This window comes from Peromyscus leucopus, chromosome 4 (assembly GCF_004664715.2).
Source record: "Peromyscus leucopus breed LL Stock chromosome 4, UCI_PerLeu_2.1, whole genome shotgun sequence".
In the NCBI taxonomy this organism is placed as follows: Eukaryota; Metazoa; Chordata; class Mammalia; order Rodentia; family Cricetidae; genus Peromyscus; species Peromyscus leucopus.
In genome coordinates, this window is record NC_051066.1 from 93,117,436 (window position 1) to 93,125,451 (window position 8,016).

Here is an 8,016-nt window from a genome sequence, read left to right on the forward strand (position 1 = left end):
TAAATGCGAATTTCCTAGAACATCTTTTTCAGTATTTAGGGGCTTCTGAATTATAATTAGGAGCTACCATATCTAAGCCTAGAATTCATTTAAAATTAAGTTCTTTGTGTATTAGATATGAATAATACTAAACTCCATAACATGGGCTTAGAAACGCTCACCCTAAACAGCATGGGTCACTAAATCACACACTGCTAAGAACAGGAACCATTCGGAGTTAATCACAGTAATCCCTACCCTAATCCCCATTTCTATATATCTATGTTTATAGAGACTCAAATGGCACTTTGTACTGTAAATAATATTTTATCTGTACTTAGTTCTTTTCAGACTATTGATTGAAATGAAACACAGCTCAGATGTTCAGCATGTAATATAATGTCAGCATGTAACCCACACATGAGGCAATCATCCTATTTTTTTTAATTGCTTGATAATTTGATACATGCATATAATGTATTTTGGTCAGATCAATCCCCATTCCTTCCTTACCAATTCTTTGCATAACTTTCCTCTTTAACTTCCTGTGCTCTCTTTTTGAAATCCCTTAGTTCATTGTGCTCCAGTATGTGCCTGGATGTAAGGCCATCTACTGGAGCATGGGTAGCCTGTCAGGGGCCACATCCCTGAAGAAAACTAACTTTCCCTCCTCCAATGGACATCAGTTGCCAAAGAGTTATCAATTGCCACTGGCTCATCAGCTAGGGAATGGGAAGCATCTATTTGCATAGGAATGTAACTGTCATAGACTAAAAAACACAACCATGGGTGTGACTGGACATTTATTTCAGCACTAGCATGCACATCTTACTTTTAAGGGACCCACAGTCTCAGGCCTTTTCCTGCACATCAACCCTATGGGCCCTGATCAGACAGGACTCACCTTGGCACTTAGACTTTCCTTTTGGAACTGTCTGGATGTAGTCATTACCTAGAGGGAGACGTTGGTCCCTCTGTTCTCAGCCATCACTGACATAACACAACAGATCTTGCTACAATGATAAAAGACAGCAACTTCTAGTTGTTTCATGACTCCTTGAGAGTTGCAACTCTGGTACAGAAATCCTTTGTGGTGACAAGGGTCACAGGGAGTTTTACATCATGGTATCCTCCTAGTGCCTTTTTGGTTAATGATAGTCTAAAAACAACTCTATTCCCTATATGGGAGACATTTTATCCAGCATGCAGGTATGACGAGCTCTCAAGGCTGCCACATTGAGCATTCCTAAACCCTGCTGCACATAGTAGGAGCACTTTTGATGGTGGATCTGGGTGTGAGAAAAGGGAATAATACACTTGCCAAACCATGAGGCCAAGTTCTACATTATGTTGTAAAGCATGCCATGACTCTTAATACAGGAAAAACTCCATCTTCACAAAGCCATGTGATTATACTCCTTTGAAACTGACATATGAGTCCCTCTGGAAATTTGATAGCTTATTTAATTGCATGTTTGTTCAACAATGATTTTCCAATTGTGTTTATAGCCAGCACCACCTGTGCATTTTTTTTTCCTTGAGAGAAGAGGATAGGAGCATAAGGGACAGTATTGATGATGATGATTTTTTACTATATAAAGTCCTGTTGGATTAAAACATTAAGACACGCTTTGTAAGAATACCATCTAGACAATGCCACCCTTTCGGTCCTCCAGACTTGAAAGATAGCATGAAGTTCATGATTGCTTACACACTTGGGTCACCTGTGTTCTTAACCCACATGTTGAAGAGAAGATACAAAGAAAGAACGGGTTCATGGTTTCATTCCTGTCATTGTTTAGGGTGAATCCTATTTACTTGATTTCCTGTTTGACTTTTAGTAAGCAGACATAATCTCATAAGGGACACTTTATTATCAAAAAGTGCACGCTCAAAATAGACCCATGTTTTCTGAATCCTTGTCCTGTATTTTCTCGTCTTCCCTCATTTTCTTTAGTTCTCATCTTTCATTATCTATTTATTTTCACCCATCTTTTTGGTCAAATTACAAGGAGGGGCTTGAACTTGCCTTTACTAAATGTACCTCCCCATGGGAGGTCTTACTTTCTTGTAGGAGGGAATGGGGGGAGTGGGTTGGGAGGGGGAGGCTGGAGGAGTGGGAGGAGGGAAGAGGGGATCTTTGATTGGTATGTAAAATAAATAAAAAAATTTCTTAATTAAAAAAACCAAAAACCTAAAGTTATCCAAGAAGCCATAAAGCCAACATTTGCCAGCCCTCACTAACCAATTTAATTTCCAATAAATGGTTTTGTCAGTATTTTTTAAGATTTATCCCACCTAATTAGGATGGAAATTGAGAAGGGGGAAGACTTGAGTCGGGCCTTAGGAAACACAGGAGTTTAAATGATTAGGGTATGGCATCTAACTAAAATAAATAGAATGAGAGATTTGGCATTAAAATTCCCTAAGCTAGTGGGTTTAGACAGCAGCTGACAGGTCAGTTCTTTATCTTGATTCTGATGGCTTTGGAGGAAGTGACTGGCCAGGATAAATGAAAGCATTGTCTCTGAAATGATTCTGGACATAAAATACAACTGATAAAAAGGGAAAACAACCCCAGTGACTTGGACAATGTTCAAAAGGACCAAAATTTTAGCTCATAACTTCAAATGAAGCAGGCAGGTTTACGGGACACTCAAGGTACACCTTAACATGTTAAATTGCTTCCTCTATGAACCATGGAAAATGAAAGGCAATTAACATAGCTGGGAAGGGCACTTGGCAGTTTCCTTTGTGGTTTAACTCGGGTCCCTAAATAGCAATACTGCAGATTCAAACATCCAACTTTATACTTTATTTTCTACATTAATCCACAAATGGAGAGCAATTTTGATTCCCTTGTACAACACTGATGGAACAACTGTTTGCTGTTGCTTTTCTTATTTAAAGAAAGATGTCCCATACTGGTGAAACCTTGTCAAGCATGCACTTTAAAGGGTCCATGTGGCAAATCATCACCGGGGCTCCTTCTAAGGAATTTGTGAGTTAATCCTGCATAGTCTTATCCTCAGCAAAGCTACAGGAAGTTTCTAAGATTTATGACATGACCAAAGACAGTATAAATAACAGAATTTGTATTTTATACATGATAAAATCAAATGAATATATTCTGAATTACTAAGAGATATTAATAGAATTAAAATAAATCAATTTTATTGTATTTTTGGTCGTGAGCCTAGCCCTTAACGGCTGAGCCATCTCTCCAGCACCAGGGATGGATTCTAATCCCACTGCCAGGGGGCCCCTTAAACAGTTTAAGCTAAACAACTATCTCAACTATGCAGAGAACCTAGTCCAGTCCCATGGGGGCTCCGCAGCTATTGGTGCACAGTTTATGAGTTTCCACTAGTTTGGTTCAGTTGTCTCTGTATATTTCCCTGTCATGATCATGATGCCCCTTGCTCATAGAATCCCTCTTCTCTCTCATTGACTGGACTCCTGGAGCTCGGCCTGGTGCTTGGCTATGGATATCTGCACCTGCTTCAATCAGTTACTAAATGATGGTTCTATGTTGACAGTTAGGGTATTTACCAATCTGATTGCATGAGTGGGTTTTTTGGAGCTCCATGCCTATGGTGAGACACCTTACACAGCCTTGATTCAGGGGGAGGGGCTTGGACCTGCCTCAACTCAATGTACCAGGCTCTGCTGACTCCCCTTGGGAGGCCTTGCCTTGAAGGAGGTAGGAATGGGGGGTGGGTTAGAGGGGAAGGCTGAGGGTAGGAGGAGGGAGGAAGGGGCATCTGTGGTTGGTATGTAAAATGAATAGAAAAAATTTAATAATAAAAAAAGAAAAAATAAAATAAATAAATTAATTTTCATAAGGCATATATTTTATAAAGACTATCATAAATGGACCAAAGATTACAAGATAGAAAATAATTTCCAAAGTGCCTGAGGAATGAAATAAAATTATATCTTTTCTTTTCATTCCCCTTCAATCTTTTTTTCTTCCTGAAACACAGCTAAGTCTTCTCTTTTTCAGGATAATTCTCAAATTATTTATATAAAGGACTAATTCAGTATTTCTCATTATTGTCATTAGTATTAGGATCTATGAAAATTAGTCCAGGTTATTAGCCAACTTAGTAATTCAACTTGATGCTTAATTTTCTAGTAAGTACCATACTGTGGTTTGGGTCTCAGATATCCTCCAAATCTTGCTGTATTTCAGACTTGATCCCATCTGACAGTGTTACAGGAATATGGTAGAAACTTTTAGGAGATGGACCAAGCTGGAGGAAGTGAGGTGAGTTGAAATTTTGGCCTCTTCTTAGTTTTCATGAGGTCAACTGTTTCCTCCACCATTATCACTATGATGTTCTGTCTCATCACAAGCATAGAACAATGGGGCCAATCAACCACAGACTGGAATGTCCCAAATCACACACCAAAACCAATATTTCCTTTTTTTTAAATTGATTCAGGTGTTCTGTCAACAAGAGCTGACTAGCACAATTCAGTTGGCTTCAACCAGAAACACACAACAGACTTTGAGGGTAATAGGATTTTTGGAGAAATATTTGGTATGTCCCAAAGGAAGTAGCAGGAAGGAGGACTAACTTCAGCCATCAAAATAGATAGTGTTTCTGAGTAATGATTTTTGCCACTAGTTGAGCCCTCTGATGTAAGTAAAGATCAATACGTGTGCTTCAGTGGGTGATTGTTCTTGTGGGTTGAAGATGTCCCTCACCAATACCTCAGTGTCATGTCTCACTACCCTCAGGGACTTGCAGAGACCTCCTCCTTGAAATGCTTCATCTGGTATCATGTTAGCACTCTGCTCATCCTTCTATACTCCTGATTGACACCACACACCTTAATATAATCTAGGATGCCCAACTGTTACTCCATCTATTCATCTCATCTTACAAAGAGGATTCTCTTCAGTCAGAAAATGAAATGAGTAGTTTTGGTAACCATACTCTTTAACCATATCCTGGAGAGGAGGTTCTGTCACATTCTTTTACTCCTATATAAGTATCAAAAGTATGAGAAAAATTGAGACAGAACTATAGTGAGATTGTCATTTGTGTCATACTAGCCTCTTTCATTTTCATATAGGAAATTCTGTCTTCACTGAATCATGTGAGACCACTTAGTCCAGATTGTTGCCAGTACCTTAAGTTCTGATATGCTTAACCTACGGGGGTGGACAGGGAAGGTTATATGAGTGTGAGCATCAACCATAACTGATCGTACTACAGACACTTGCCATTTGTTATCAGCATGGAAAGGCCGAAAGAATTACATGGTTTAAAACAAAACACAAACAAACAAAACCCCAGGATCTCTTAGACTTCCTAGAAGGGAGAAGCTAGAAAATTGATCCTGTAAATCAGGAAATTATCAATATATATAAGCTTTTGGTTTCTGAGGTTTTTAAATTTTCTTGTAAACACAAGGGACATTTAACAAATATTTGTCAAGCTGATTCACAGAAGCCATTGCATAGAGACCAATAAGCATCTCCTGTAGTGACAGTACCTCATTACTTTAGAACATCACAGAAGGACATGTACCCATTGGACAAACACAAATACTGGTGAAGACGGAACAAAGAACCCACATGCATTGATGTTATTATTATTTTTCTTTTTTGCCGTTAATGAACACAAAGTTTCCATAATTTGAAATTGGGGAGACTGGGGCAAAGCACCAAGTGATGTTTTCACTTTAGAGAACCCTTTAGTGTGAAACAAAATTAGCCTGGGTAAGAGGAACTGGGGAGGACAGAAAAGCAGGAATAGAGTATATTGTAGGGGAAACCATTTTTGTTGATTAAAGATAATTTGGGGAGGGTGGAGAGATTGCTCAGTTATTAAAAGCCCATACTTCTTTTATAGAGGACCCACGTTTGATTCCCAGGACCAATGTCAGATGTCTTACACCTATCAGTAACTAGACCTCCAGGGCAATCCAGTGCCTCAGGCCTCTTCAAGATACCTCCACTCACATGCAAATACATAGAAACACACACACACACACACACACACACACACACACACACACACAAAATAAATATTTAAAAAGGTAATAACTCTTACATGCTTTGTTGCTTTGTTCATAAAATGATCATACCACGCATGCAAGGAACAGAATGAGATTTGTAAATTTTATCCATGGAGAGGATTTTGACTCACTTGCAAAAAAAGATTCCAGAGAGGGACAATTTTACGTTTTGCCAGGAAACGAAGCAAATATGTGGAACTCTGCCTGAGACTGGGGGATAAATGGGTGCAGACTTTTCCCTATAAAATATTGATATAGTGTTTTGTGGAAGTTTATTTTTTTTTCCTCCAACATTGTAAGAACAAGGTTTAACTAATACAGACAGATAGAGATACACCACCACCACCACCACCACCCCTGAGCCACCTTTGTGAGACAGATATGCCTGCAAAGACATCCAGATGTATACATACGTGAAAACGGCCTATAAGATCCCACTAATGACTATGTTGTGCTAGGAGATTAGACTCCCAAAACAATACTTGGAGGATAAACACCCACAACAGGCAGATGAAATACAGCACCTGCTAAGTGAGCAAGAGAAGGCATAGAATAGGTCTAAAATCACAGAAGGAACTGATGACTAGTTTGGGCCAATGTCCTGGAAGGTTGGCCCGTCCTCATCTTTCTCATTTTATAGGTGGAAAGGCATGACTCCATCAATAACTTTAGTTTCTCCACATTTCTCCCTTCTGAAGAAGGAGCCAAGAACTTAATGAGTTGGGCCAAAGACCTATTAGAATGCGATCGTATTTAAGAGCCTTTTAAAAGGCGGCAGAGAACTAAAGGCTATCAAAGCCTAGACTGTAAACACTACACGTGGAAAGCAGGGGCCATGGAGTGGGCATGCTAAGAGTCAGCTAAGAGTCAAGTCCCCAAGAGTCTAGGGAGCAAAGAAAGCAAGGATTTTGTCTGGTTTCTCTGAGACAGAATTACAAATTTATACAGATTCTTAGGGGCTTTGGGATTTTCATTCTAGAGAATGTAACTTCTTGTCTTCACAGGGGGAACCCTTCAAATAGTGCTAATAAAATGAGTCCTAATGAGGCCTCTCAGACATCAAATGGGCAGAGTGAAAACACACTTTGATGAGGTAAGTGTATGAGGATCAGAAACATCTCCCCTAACAAAAAAAGTGTTTCCTTCCAAAGCTGTGAAGACCGACAGTTAAATGCAAACCACACTTTACCAAAGTCAAGCTATCTGGAGCAAGACTTTGACTCTGGACAAGATTACTGAGTGCCTCACTTAGCATTCAGCCTGTGTGCCTTCTCTCACTACTTTGCAAATGGGTTCCAGCATCCCAAACTATGGACTCCACTTCTTCAATAGCTCAAGTTTAGGAAAGGTTATTCTAAAATCCCTGTTTTACTAAGAGAATGATGAGGATAAGTTTTAATTCTTAAACTGTGGAAGAACACATGCCCATGAATGTTTCCATGGTAGTGAATATTACACACAGATAATTATACCTTTGAAACCCTTGATTTCAAGTGGGAAGATGTGAGTTTAACAAGGGTGAAGAAGATGTCATTCCAGTGTCAGAAGCAAATTCTAGCAATCAAGCTTGCTATTTGTAGCCATAGAAGGCAGATACAGAAGGTAGCAAATGTTGCAGCTCAGAAACTCAAGCTAAGCAATCATTTGACAGGATGGCTTGGACCCTGAATCAGCAGGTATAGTCAACACAGCCTTGGCAGTTCATTTCCCAAACTCAGAATCCATCACAAACGAAGACGAAGCAGACACTTTAGTGGCTAACGTCAAAAATCCCATTCTCCAGGAAGGCTTTTAGTTATTATTAGGGTCTTTGAATAACAGCTGTATGGGAGCAGTAATCAGTTTCTACCTACTATGGAGTCCATTCTGTTAAGTCCATTCCTTGGGAAGATCTGAAATTCCATTTTACTGTCTCAATGTGCTTATAAAAATACTCAATGAAGTATTTTTCAAGTGAAAAGGGACATTTCCCCTAGTCCACCCTAGGAAAGGCAGAAGCTGGAG